Genomic DNA, 13,368 nt, shown 5'->3' on the forward strand with positions numbered 1-13,368 from the left:
TCATTTCAATCAGCCCTTTCGAAAAGATGACTTCCTGGGAAATCAAATCCGAGGCTGCCAGCAGCGCCAGGTCCCAGCGTAGTCATTCCACTTAGAGCTAAATATTATGAGCCTCCTTGCCTCAGGATATTGCCCTGCGTGGTGCATTTTGGAGCTGTGGTATCCATCCCTCTTGCAAAGCAACTTTTCAAAGTTGAAGCACATGCAAGAGTGATTAGGACTAGCCTAGCATGGGACTCGCAGCCACGGGATGTTCCGGCGACCCCCTTGCTGTGCACGGCCAGGTGTGATCTGGAACCGGACCGTCTATTTCCAAATATATTTAAGAAATACGATTTCCCTCCCCTGGGTTTAATTTTTTTTATTTGTTTATTTTAAATATCCCTGACTACGTCTGACAGTCCCTCTCACATTGCCTGCTGCTGACAGACTGTGCGGGGAAGCTCTCAGCAGCGAATGGGTTGCTTCAGCTAGAAAGGCTGGCTCCTATCAATTAATTTTCATCAGAACGATGACAACCAGTCTTTTATGGGGAAAAAGCTATTTTAATATAAGGTACGTTTGACCCCTTGGATCTATTCCATCCAAACACATACTCTTCCAACGCACAAGTCAACGCATCCAAGCACGCACACACACACACGCACATCTAGGCAGCTTATTGGGGTGCTTTAGGTGATCAAACTTTTGCTTGGCAAACGCCACGCGATGTAGCGCGGTTTGTTCAATCACAGGCGCAATGCTCGACTTATCGTGCAAGTGAAAGGCATGTTAGTACAACGTATTTAAAAATGTATATCTTTGCTTGGGGAGGGGAGTACAGAGCTCTAGGAAATCTATTTTTTTCTTAATAGGAAATCGCACCAACGGGCAGGATGAATGGACTCTCAGACATAACAATGAAAAATATACACCCGAGACTGACATGGAGCGTGTCTCTTTCCCTCTCTTTAACACCCTGGTTTTAATCCTTCCAGCTCCATAGGAGGAAGGCAATCAGGAGCATGCATGTTTTGTTTGTATGTGTTAAGTTCGCTGCTTTTCTGATTTCTATTTACTCAAGATAAATAATCATATATCAGTTATTCAGTTAGGTGACAAGGCTAGTAATTGGAATAAAAAAGAAAACATCTCATCCTTATCTCTTTCTATAACTAGATATAGCGCTAATAAGACTGCATCAATCTTATCTAGCAAATAAATAAAATAGACAAACAAACAAATTCGCCTCCAACAAGTTAATGCGGTGTATCTGAGTGGAAAGTAGATATTTTCACGCATTCTGGAGATGAGGAGTGACTTTTAATAAAATCACAAGAAAAACAAATGTAATTCTGTAAGCAATTTCAGAGCCCAGCCATCTCTTCCCGGCGCGGGGTAGTTAGTATTCGCCCGCCGTCTGCCCCTCTTCTTTTTAAAACCCAGTTAGCTCCAGAAATATGACTGTCACTCAAGCTGGGACCTTTCGATCCACCCGCCTCTGCTAGCTGGGGGGCCGGGCGGGAGGCCGCGCGGCTGCTTTTACAAGGATGATTTTTGTTGACTTTCCCCCTCTCTCGCTCTCTTTCCCCCTTTTCTTTCCCCTTCCCTTCCCCTCTCGCCCGAGCGAGGCTAATTCGGGGCGTCTATATTCACTCAATTAGAGAAATCTAAAGAGAAAATCGATCTCCCATCTGCAGAAATGCCATCTTAACAAATTAGATTCTTGTTTCGTGCAGGTGATTTGGTGACAGTTGGGGAATTAGAAGTAATAAGTTGTTGTGTTTGAGCCCCCCCGGCCCGCGCCGCCCCGGCCGGGCCCCGCCTCGCCCGCTCCGGCCCCGGCCCGGCCCGGCCCGGCCCGGCACTGGGACAGCCGCCGCCACCGCATCTCCCGCTGTAATTAGTGCTGCTGCCCTCCATGTGGGCTCGATTAAACCGTGATTTAGCCGAAAGAAATATAATTATGGCTGCAAATAAAATAATCAGCATTGAAGAGCGATTTCCTTAATGAGATGGAGCGGTTGCACGTCACGGAGTAAAGGGGTCTCATTAAGGGGTGGTAATGAGGCTTGGGTGGATATTGGGAGCTGCGCGACGTAGCCGAGCTGCTTCGGCACCCGGGGCCAAGCCGGGCTTCCCGGCCTGCGCGGAGCCGGAGCGGGAGCGGGAGGCGGCGGGGCCGGGCCGGGCCGGGCGCGGGGCTTGCGCCTGTGCCTGTGCCTGTGCCGAGGGAGCCCCTGGCCCCCGCAAGAGGCTTCTGGCGCGGGGGCACCGCAATGTCCGGGGCAGGAGCGGGCAAGCGGCCTGGCCTCGCCTCCTGGAGGGAGCCCGAGCTCAGCAGAGCAGAGCTCCACGGGCCGCAGCACCCTGGGGTGCCTCGAGGTCCTTTCAGGCGGGCCGGGGGTGCCTCGCAAGCAGGACGCGCCAACTGAACCGGGAGATCTGTACAAGGATCCCTTCTCGGGGCTGCTCTGCGTTCTTTGCAGCAGACCAATCCCTCTATGTTTCTGTAGGTAATAAAAAGAGGGAAAGCTAAAGGCTACCGGGGTGTAGGTTGTAGCCGTGTTGGTCTAAGGACGCAGGCAGACAAGATTCTTTGGGTGAATCTGATCTCTTTTATTAGAACAACTTAAATAGTTGGACAAATTCTTTGCAAGCTTTTGGGTTTAAAAACCCTTTGTCAGGCTGAGAAAGCATCTGCAGTTGGTGTGTCCGACTACAGATGCTTCCTAAAAGCTGGCATGTTCCCCGTCTAAAAAGGCTGGGAGCCACTGATATAGATCGTAGTTAGTCTATAAGGTGCGTGTCTACCCTGCCTTCTGCCTTAGATGGGATGCTGCGCCCAGGCACCAGGGAGCAAAGAGCAGCAGGTTGTTGCCTGTGAAGGCTGGAGCTTGAGCACTGCTTGACTTCCAGATCAGAAACCTGGTTCTTTCAGCAGAAAAAGCAAAGGGAGGTTTTAATGACTGAGTTTTGGTATTCTGTTCCCTACTTGTCTACCTCTTCCTTATACGTTTTTAGTTTTGATAGTTTTTTCCCACCTTTATAGCTTTATCTTGATTAATTGCCATCTTCAAATTGTGTGGGTTTTGCTCAGTGCAAGTTCCTCACACACATTTAAAAACAACTGAAATGGACAGAAGTGACTTGGAATTTCCTTTCCTGTTGTGGGTTTGGGACTTAGCTCTGACATGGGTTTTCTGTGTGGCCTTGAGCCTGTCCCTTAATATCTCTGGGTGTTAATTCACAGGCCTGTAAAATAAGATCAATAATATTGCGCATAGTTGTTATAAGGCTTTACTTATTCATACTTGTAAAGCACTTTCCTTGCCTGAAAAACCCTGGGTAAGTGCAAAGTATTACATATATTACATCTACATAAAATAAAAGGAAACAAATGGGATAATAGCCTACTGTAATTTCCCTGGGGTACATTAATGCTGGCTCTGCTCTGTGACAGAGGGAGAAGTATTGTTTTGCACTCACCCACAGCTTTTTTTTTTTTTTATAGTGTAAAATTGGGCACATCTTGATGTTTTCCATCTAATCAAGAAAAGCAGCTTGCTTATGAAATACTAAAATAAAATCAAGGCCATAGTATTTTCTTTCTTTGCTTATGCCCTCAATATCATAACAAGGAAGAAGAATCTAAATCTTGCTCTTATTAACACCCAATGCCTTTTCCAAGGAAAATATATGCAAGAGGAATAAGAATCAAGTTTTTTGATAAGGTCCTTAAGAATTGGTCTCTGGGTAGATACTGAAAGTTTGATCCCAGGGGTATGGAAGGCATTTGGCTGACTAATGAATAGGGTGCATGAAAGTGTGGAATTAAGAACTTAAGTTGTGAGACTACAGTATTTTGATAGGCTACCTTTGTGTTTTTACTTTGGGGAGTTCACTTTTTGTGTGGAGAGGGGAGGGCTACATCTCCTTCAGCTAAGGAGAATGTAGTGTTTCAAGCTGGGGTAGAAGTACTTGGTGTGGAGAAGAAACAGATCTCTAGAGATCTTTACCTTCTATTCTAGGAGCCTGCAAAGGGCAGTGGGAGAGGAAATTAAATCAAAGTCCATAGCACTGCATGTGCCATGGGAGTGGGCAGAAATACCAGAGGTATCAGTCTGAGCAAATAGCCAAGACTTGGGGTGTTCTGGATTGTTTCCATTGGGAGAAGAAATGGATGGTGGTTACTCTTAGCTTTGTTTTTTAAAGTGGCCCTGTACAAAGCTGTTTTCCAGAACACAGTAAGAATCGGGAAAAATGGAGATAATGTATTTGTTCACTGTTCTAAACCCCTTTCCAGCCAGCACTCTGCTCAAAATTTTCCTTTCCTCACACTATCCCAGGGCCTCATTTCCAATCTTCCTCTTGATATTGGACTGGCTTTTTTGGCTGCTTCTCTCTGCCTGTTCACTCTTTCTGACTACAGCCACACACACATCCATCAAACCGTGTGCAGTGAAACCTCTCCACATAGCTCAGTTTCTTATTGGCCTTGCTTATGGCCTCTCTTTTTTTGTTGCAACTCCTGTTGCTTCAGTCCTCTTTTTCTGAAAAGGAGCTTAATGGCTTCTTATAGTTACCCTGAATAAAGGAGATCTATTGCACCTACCGGCTTCAATGAGGTTTCACTCAACATCCATTATAACATTTTATGAGATTTGCCAAATGATTAAATCTAGACTTCTTTTTTTATCTGGAAGAAAAACTGAATAGCAAGGGCAGCCATATTTTTTGTGGTTATGTGGGCAGCATGTTCTGAGGGTAGTTGTGATTCAACAACCAGAAATTTGCATACTCTGTTGCTATGGAGCCAGTGTACAGTAAGAGAGCCAATTTTTTTCTTATTCTTCAATTCTTTCAATTCGGAGAGAGCCAAATCTCCTGACAAGGGAAAAAAGGCCCATTGTAGATTAGAGGAAACCAAGGAAAGCTGTCTAGTTGGGTTCAGGGACCGAAATACCATGTAGTTAATTAAAACTACTTCTACACAGTGGTATGACATCCCTTCAGTCTGATTAGCAGAGGTTTTTAGTTCAGCACAATGCAAGAAGACTACCTTGTTAAGAGGTAGTATGAATGTGCAATAAATGGCTGACAGGATTTTTCTTCAGTGTCTGCCTGAGATAAAAACAGATGTTTGCGCACTTGTTACTTTAGGCCATGTGTTACTGCTGTTATTTGAAAGGGGAAAGTTACATGATAACACATTAAACAGGAGAATCAAGGGTAAGTGAAAGAGTTGATAGTAGCCAAAGACAACACTGAACATGATGACAACAGTATCTGTGGAATTGAGGAACATGTAACTGGAGAGACCTTCCAGTCACTGAGTATCAAGTGACCCCAGATCTCAAGACAGCTGTCACAAAATCCTTTTTGTAAACTGGTGGCAGCAGGATAAAAATTGGGGAGAGGTATGGAATGGGATGCCCCTGGTTTCTTCTTTTCAGAATGGGTCATCAGCTTTGAATAAATTATTCACAAGGATGATGGGATGAGTGGAACTGGAGAAATAAGGTCAGGTTGTAGCAGGGACCTGGGTATAGAAACTGGTCTCTGGAATGCAAGTTGATGCTTGGCAGACAGACAGTGCATCCTTACTTAGCATGTAGTACTGGCCTGTCCAAATGTTGTTTAATGAAGTTGTTTCCACCCACTCCCCCTGTCACATTACTTACTACTAACACACAGAGGTATTGCAGGAGAGAATATGGAGGTAATCTTGCTATTCTTCCATTACAGCAATGGTGGGGTTGGTGACCTTGAAGAAGAGAGCAAATGAAATGGCCTGCCTTGTCTCATTGATACCAGCTGTTTGTCTCTTTCTTGCTCATCTCCGAGTAGATCTTGGATCTACTGGAGACAGAAGCATAAAAAGGTAGACATAAAATAGCACAACAGAGTGAGGGTAAGTAGGTGGATGTGCCCTAACCTGGGGTACCTGCCATCAATCTGGTGTCAAATTACTTCTGAAAGATCCAGCAGTAGAACTCCACCACTGAAACCTATACTGATTTAGGTTTTAGCTGCCTACTTCCATTCTTGGGTAGCTGTTTGCTGAATACCAGATCTGCTTTCACCTAGCAGTGAGGCAATATAATAGTGTCTGCTGTCCTGGGGCAATTGCGCGTCTTTCTGTTCCTGAACTCAGAATTATCTCCTTTGGTGTAAAAACCCAATTTGAAACTCTGTCTGAACTCCAAGAGATCAAAGATGGCATATCTGTACATAAGTATTTCTAAGACCCCTTTTGCTGTTGTATCCGGGTAATGCATCTAGAATTGACTAGAGTGGTATTTGGCAATGTTTTCTGGTGGTAGGCTGGAATGACCCAGCTCGGGTCCAAAGCAGGTCAGTGCTAGGACCTAGCCACTGCTGCCACCGTTTCTCCCTCCTGCTGCTTCTCCCTGTCAGCTGCTTGTGGTGCAGCATGGGTGAAATTCCCTGCCACCAGGTTACAGTATAGTGGGGCATAGGCAAAGCCCTGTGGTAAAAGCTACCAAGGTCCCAGCTTTGAAGACCAGATCCAGTTGCTGGTAGTTTGCTGACCCCTGGATTAAGGAGTGGAAGTTCTGTTTTGCAGTGTTTTTAAGATCTCAAAACTTGTCTTTGCCTGTATTGGAATGAAAACAAACCCAAGGGAATTCTTTTACAACAGTGCACTTGTTTTTAAAATGTCATTTCAAATCAAAACCCCAGCTTTTCTATTTAAAAAATTAGAGTTTGTCTCCTTCTGGTCTGAGCCCTTCTTTACTTGTTTCAGAGTGGATTCTAACAAAGAAGGGCCTTGACTCTGGGTCTCCCACACCAGCACCCTAGCCATCAGGCTATAGTATAGAGGCTCTTTCTGGTGTTCCTGAACCTCCCATTCTTTAGCCTCAGGTAGCTTGGTGAAAATTCCTTAGTCACAAGATTATTGACTATCTCTCATTCAGAAGATAAATAATGGATCAAAAGTGTGAAATGTGTACTTCAACTAGTCAAACATATGTTGTTAATTTTTGTAGTGGTTTCTCAGGGGCCAGTAACTCGTTTGACTCATGGGATGACTTGCTGAATATTTATCATGGTTCACACTGAAATGTTGCTATGATTTAGAAGTTAGTTTTAACATGTGCCAAACATCTAAGATAATGTTCTAAAATAAATATATCTTTTTAAAGTAGCTTATTTGTCTTATGACAAAGTTGTCCTACTTTATTCATGAACAGTAAGTAGCTTGTTCAATTTTCAGCATTCACCAATATATCTCAAAACAATAAGCATTATTGTGTTGCTTAATTAATGTTTATTTTTAGTTTACACAGGTAGAAACTAAAACTCAGGTGGCCCAAGATAGCTCAAGGTCACACAACACAACTACAGTAGAATCTGAAGATAACCCAGATCTCCAGGTAAATAGTCCCTTATTGTTCTACTTAATATATTTTTTTTTTTTTTTTTTACAGGAAGGGGATAAAGCATTGAAAAAAACCCTATAGTTTGACCTGATGTGCTTCACCAAGCCAATTGAACATCATGCTTAATACACCTTGAGAGAGCCAAGTGAAACTTGCTGAAAAAACTGAAACTGGAAACAATTTAAAGCAGGAAAAATTAACTTCCTAAGTGTCAATAAAACTTGAAAATACACCAGCCATCTCCAAAATACTTGTAGATGAAACATAGTCTGTATCTTCTGAAGCTGAGTCAGTTTGAAGTACTGTCGATCATAGGTGGCTGGACTTCACAAGGAAATAATGAATGCTGTAGTATTGTAGAGATGGGAATGCAATTTTGAGTTAAGTTCTCTGTTTGGAAATCTAAATGGAGAATGTTGGTCAGATTTTAGCTGAACTTTTCATTACAAACAACAACAAAGAAAGCCTTTGTGAAAGGGCTGAGAGAGAATGAAATCTTCCTCTTATCCACAGAATAGATGCAGCAAAGGCAGAAGCTGTGTGATCTTCATATTGCCTCTCTCCACTCCCAGAGTGGGGCTTGACCCTGATCGGGAGTTACCCCTTCTGGTGCCCAAAGGGTAATTCTGTTTTTGTACTCAGCTGCCAATTTTATTGTGGTGGTATTTGTGTTATGAATACTCATCCAGTCACAACACAAACTTCTTGTCTCTGCTATCGGAGACCTCACAATTTAGCCCTGGCCAATGCCCCCTGGTATTACAAGGATTGTACAGTCATCTATCTTTGCTCAGCCAGGCTATAAATAGATGCCTCATTTCATAAGGGTCTGATTGTTCCAGTGCAACACAACCATTTATACTAGGGGTGGCCAACCTTCTGCATGTGTGTCACATGGGCAGCCTCTGCATGTGGCACACGGCATATTGGACAGGGAACACATTGGCAGACAAGGCAGAAAGCAGAGCAGCACATCCAGGAGATACCAGGGTCAAAAGAACCCATGCAAAAAAAAACAATGCGGTGTACACTGGGGCAGCATGTGCCACCCAAAAACGGAGCCCAGCTGGCTGGAGCCATTCTCTAGCTGTTGGCCAGGCTCCAAGAGTTGAGAGCACCGCAGCTGCAGCTCCCCAAAGCCCCCAGGACCCCAGGTAAGACTGCTGGGGCCAGCACAGTTGCTGGCCGCAACCTCCCCTACTCCACCTGAGGTAATCTGCCACATGCCTACCCTACCCCTCTCAGGGTAACCAGGGCTTGTGGCACAGGCATTCCCCGGGGACAAGTAGCAGCAGCACAAGGTGTGCCACTGCTTCTTGTCCCTGGGGAAACAAACATCCACGCTTGTGTGGACATGGCCTCATGTGAACTTGACCTAAGATTCTCCTTATTTGACTACAAGTCAACAGATCTTGGGAAAATGTTGAATTTAGTTGTAGTACAATTCTCATTAGAAGCTATGAGTATAACCTACTTGATAGTGATATCACTTCAGTTCATCTGAAGGGCTGATTCCCTAAAAGGGTGTCTCCTGCCTCCAAGTTCTTCTCACAGAAGCAAACAGAACTACTACATAGAAGAAAAATATAACCAACTATTTGCATGGGGATGACTCCATGGTTTGAATATGCAGCTGTTCCAACAAAACACAAAACAGAGCCAACTGGAAAACCAGTGTTATTCAAAAATTTATGTTTTTTGTTCTATGAATGGTAAAACTTGGACCCGACTAGTGATGCCAATATGGTTAATTTTTTAAAGCTCCTATGGATGTTACTGTAGTTGGAAGAAAACTCAGAGACCCGCAAAAACCTTTATCAGAAAGGTTAAAAAGAAGTTGCCTAGGTTGAAATTTGAAAAATAAGCATATCATATAAATATGCACATGCGCATACACCTCCTCCCCCCCCCCCCCCCCTCCACACAGCAACTTGCTTTCCCTTTCAACCAAGAAAATAAAGTCTTCTCTTTCCTCTGAAGAATCTGGTGCCCTCCTCCTGCCCCAACATAATTAGTGGTAAATTTCTCCACAGCTCTCAATATGCAATCAAAAAGGCTACCTAATTAAAAAAGTAATTAGTTTACACAGATAGATTTGAGTGGTTATATTAGTTTATGAAAATAATATACAATTCCTTTAGATGCTTTTATTTACTTAGTTCCCTGCTGTTTTCCAGGTTCTATATACTTTCCTGGGAGTGGGTTCATCAGAGAGATGCATTTAGAGGTGATGATGGTATCTTCAAACAACAATCAAATAGATATATGTATCATTTTAGTCATTAATTATCAAATCAGGAAATAAGTGTGATATTTTCATGTCAGAATTATTTCCTACAGTCATAGACAGGCTATTTAGTAAGTGAAGCACATGTTACATGCTGCCCTATTACACATTGCATTTGTTTTTGGGGCCATGACATCAGAAGTGCTGGACCTTATACCAGCTGAGACTTCAGACCAGCAGTGGCAACATGCTGCAGGGAGTTAACAGTGCCTCTTTTATCAATTGTAATCTTTTAAAAATGTTTCCCAACAATAAAGAAAATTCTTAGCTTAGCAGAAGAGAACAAGTCAGGGCATTCCAGGTAATTACCTCTTACCACTGACCATACAATTCAACTTTGAATTAGACAGGAAACAAAGCTGAGTTTCCCAACAGCAACTCTATCAATAAGACAACCATCTCTTCTGAATCTGTTAGCCTACCCACAGTAAAACACCTAGATGTCTACTCCTCAATTCCTTGTTTCTCATAGCACTGGCATTTCCAGGATGGTCTTAATTTGAGGATCACTAAGCCAATTCAAAATAATTTTTAGTAAGTCTTTCTGACTGATGTTTGATCATGAGCTGCCATGTTCACCACTGTAGATGGTTTGGTTTCCTCAATGTCCCTACAACTTGACTATCTGGAACTATCAGAATCAAGCTATTTTTACATAGGGTTTATATTACATAGTACAACTGGATATCGGGCTGAACAAAGCATTTAGTTGCAAGGTTACCAGTTCAAATCCAATCCAGGTCCATAACCAGCAAAATTAACATCTGACAGTTGTGCAGTAGTCTGCATGAAGTGACCTGGTGGCTCTGGCCCACTTCTGAATGTCATTTAACATTTACATTGCAGTAGCATGTAGAGACCAACCAAGACAAGGCCCCATCATGGGGCTGTGTAGATGCTGGCCCAAAGACCTTACCCTCGAAATAACAAAATAGGTAGAGGACGCAAAGAAAGGGGCCACAGAGGAGTTGGAAAAGAAGGAGTGACAAAAGTAACAGGATTCTTGGCCACCCAGAAGCAACTATCAGAACGTGCAATTGCTTAGCTGTTGCTGGAAGGCAGTTTCTGTGTATGTTACAGCAGAGGTGAAATTGAGAAAGTGGAGGAGGTGGCTTTGCTCGATTTTGATCTAGAGCTTTTACCTCTGTGTAAGGTGGCAGGGAAGTAAGTCCAAAGTGCTTGGGGAAGTAATAGCATGTGGAGGCTAAGATCCCTGGGGCTGCAAACAGACATCACATTTATCCTGGATCCGACAGACACACAAATCCACTGTCCCCCTTCAAGTGCCTCCAAAGTATGCAGAATTAAATGTGTTATTGCAAGGCCATATGCTCCTCTCTGGCAGAGGACAAAAGTGCAGCTTGGAAGGATGTGTGGAAATCACCAGGGGCCAACCTTTCTAGCAGGTGTGCCCCAAATTAGGCCCTATGCACTCCAATCCCCTTCCCCTGCCCACTCTACTGCTTTGCTTTCTGCTCCTTGCCATGTGCTTCATGCATAAGCACCTCTGAACAAGATGCACAGAAGCCACTAAGGCTAAGCAGAAGAAAATGGCAAAAGAAAGCCAGGGTAGAGCCAGAATCAGGCTGAGGGGAGAATTGTAAACAGACTTTAACTATGGTCTGCCACATTTCAGGAAAGTGCCCTACATACCAGGCTATGAGGCAATCTGCAGTAGAGGTCTCTTGAACCACTGAGGAATCAAGTCACTCATCTGGATGTGGCCTCAGAATCTATCTGTGAGAGTGCTGGAGTGTTTGGTGATTCCTTGTAATGTTTACTCACATGCCTATTTTCAGTAAAGTAAATGGGAGTATTGCATAAATGCTTATTTTAGGATAAGGCCTCAAAATTAGTCCTGCATGTTATAACTCATAAGTAGAATTAATAAGAATAGAAAAAAAATAATGACACCTTTCATTCAAATATAATCTTTTGTCAGAAAATAAAATTTGGAGGAAATTTGGACTTTCAAAATTGTATTTTGCATTAAAATACTTTTTGTTTTTTAAAGAGTATTAGTGGGTTTTTATGCCTCTTTCTCCAAGTCCAGGCAACCATCTTAAGTCTGTGTTCTGTATTAATAAATGTTTAATGGCTCACATTCTACATTAACACATCAGCTGCTGGTCAAGCAGAGGAGACTCTCAGGACATAAGTCACCTCCGTATTTGTTGTCCATGGCATTGTCATGGCTACCTTTAGATGGATACGCTATGAATCTGGAAAGCCTGTGGGAAAGAGGTCCATAAAGCTGAACAGGCCATATGAAGGTTTCCCTTCTTTTAAGTTGTATTGGAAAGCCATTTTTAATTTGATGCTGAGATTTCCAAAGAGAACTACATGCCCAAAATCTTTTGGAAGCCAATGGATATGGGTGAAGCCAATGGATATGGGTGCTTAAGTTTTGAAGTTCTCTTGAATTTGAACTGAGCTCAGATATTCTGCATTGCAGAGGGGGGGTCTCTGCTTAAAAACACAGCTGTTTGCAACGAGACATACTTCAGCAACCTGGCTCCTTTGCAGTCAACTCACTAAGGAAACTGAGGGAAGGAGGGTCCAGAAAAGATAGAGACTCCGTGTCTTTGTACTGCTGGGAAGTTTCAGATGTTGTGATTAAAATGGGACATTTACCTTACTGCTTATGATGGGGATTGACATGACACTTCCATTGATAATTAGCAGAAAGGCTAATTAATTAGATAATGAGCTTATAGGAAACTGACAGGTAGGCTTTTGCAATGTACAAATAAAAAAGCTATAACTCAGTCCAGTATATTTTTAGCCATAATAGTGTTTTCTCACCAACATGGGCAAAGAAGTGGTCTTGATCTTTACAGCTTTCACCAGGTATGGATCCCTCACTGAAAGTGGTCAGCCAGGCATAGGTTACAATGGGTCAATGTGGTTCTTCTCTCCTGGAATGAACATGCTTTGCTGACAACTTCACTCTTCTCTTACACTCTTTCTTCAAAGCATATTTTCTTGAACTGAAGATCAGAGCCTGGACAAAGTTGACAGGGTGGAGGGTCATTGTCCTTTGGTGGTGCTGTAATTGTTAACCCTTCGGACCCAGCCCTGTGTGGTTGGTGAAACGGACACGCACAGAACCCTTGATCACTCTGGTGGTTTACCATTTAATTAACTGCAATAGGGCTTGATTACTTGAATCAGACACCTTACATTCTGCATTGTGAGGCACTGTATGGGTCACTTACAACAGGGCAGATTGCAAATACTTTTCAACTGGCATAGGTACGTAGATTGGGAAGGAATGTAGTAACAAGGGAGAGGCAATCCCTTTGAAAGGGGAAACTATTCATAATTGATTTAGAGTACAGGCACTCCTCACTTAACGACCGAGTTCCGGTCCTGCGACTAGGTCGTTAAGCAAATTGGTTGATAAGTGAGGAGCCGCCCCTTGATACTGCGTGCCTTGGCTTGAGACGCCGCACTAACGTTTACACAATACGTTTCGTACAATACCGACTGCTCAGAGAGCTGGTCTTAAGTCCGCGCGGTCGTTAAACAGGTAGGTCGTTAAGTGAGGAGTACCTAAACACGGGGTGTACTTGATACCAAAAGCTGGAGATGGAATTAACTGTATTGTTGTATTTTGAGTGATCCCAGTCACGGGCTTGAATTCTTGTGTAAGAGGCACTGTTATTATAGTTTAGTCATCTAAATTTTACACAT

General features: G+C 43.3%; 1 long non-coding RNA gene across 1 annotated transcript; it reads left to right on the plus strand.

Moving 5' to 3' along the window:
* Positions 1-2,032: 2,032 nt before the first annotated feature.
* LOC109281896 (uncharacterized) lies at positions 2,033-7,617 on the plus strand. The gene is made up of 2 exons (XR_002088681.2): positions 2,033-2,491; positions 7,434-7,617. It is a non-coding gene; the product is annotated as an uncharacterized LOC109281896 (long non-coding RNA).
* Positions 7,618-13,368: the final 5,751 nt, after the last annotated feature.

The sequence above is a fragment of the Alligator mississippiensis genome, chromosome 3 (genome assembly GCF_030867095.1).
Source record: "Alligator mississippiensis isolate rAllMis1 chromosome 3, rAllMis1, whole genome shotgun sequence".
Lineage (NCBI taxonomy): Eukaryota > Metazoa > Chordata > Crocodylia > Alligatoridae > Alligator > Alligator mississippiensis.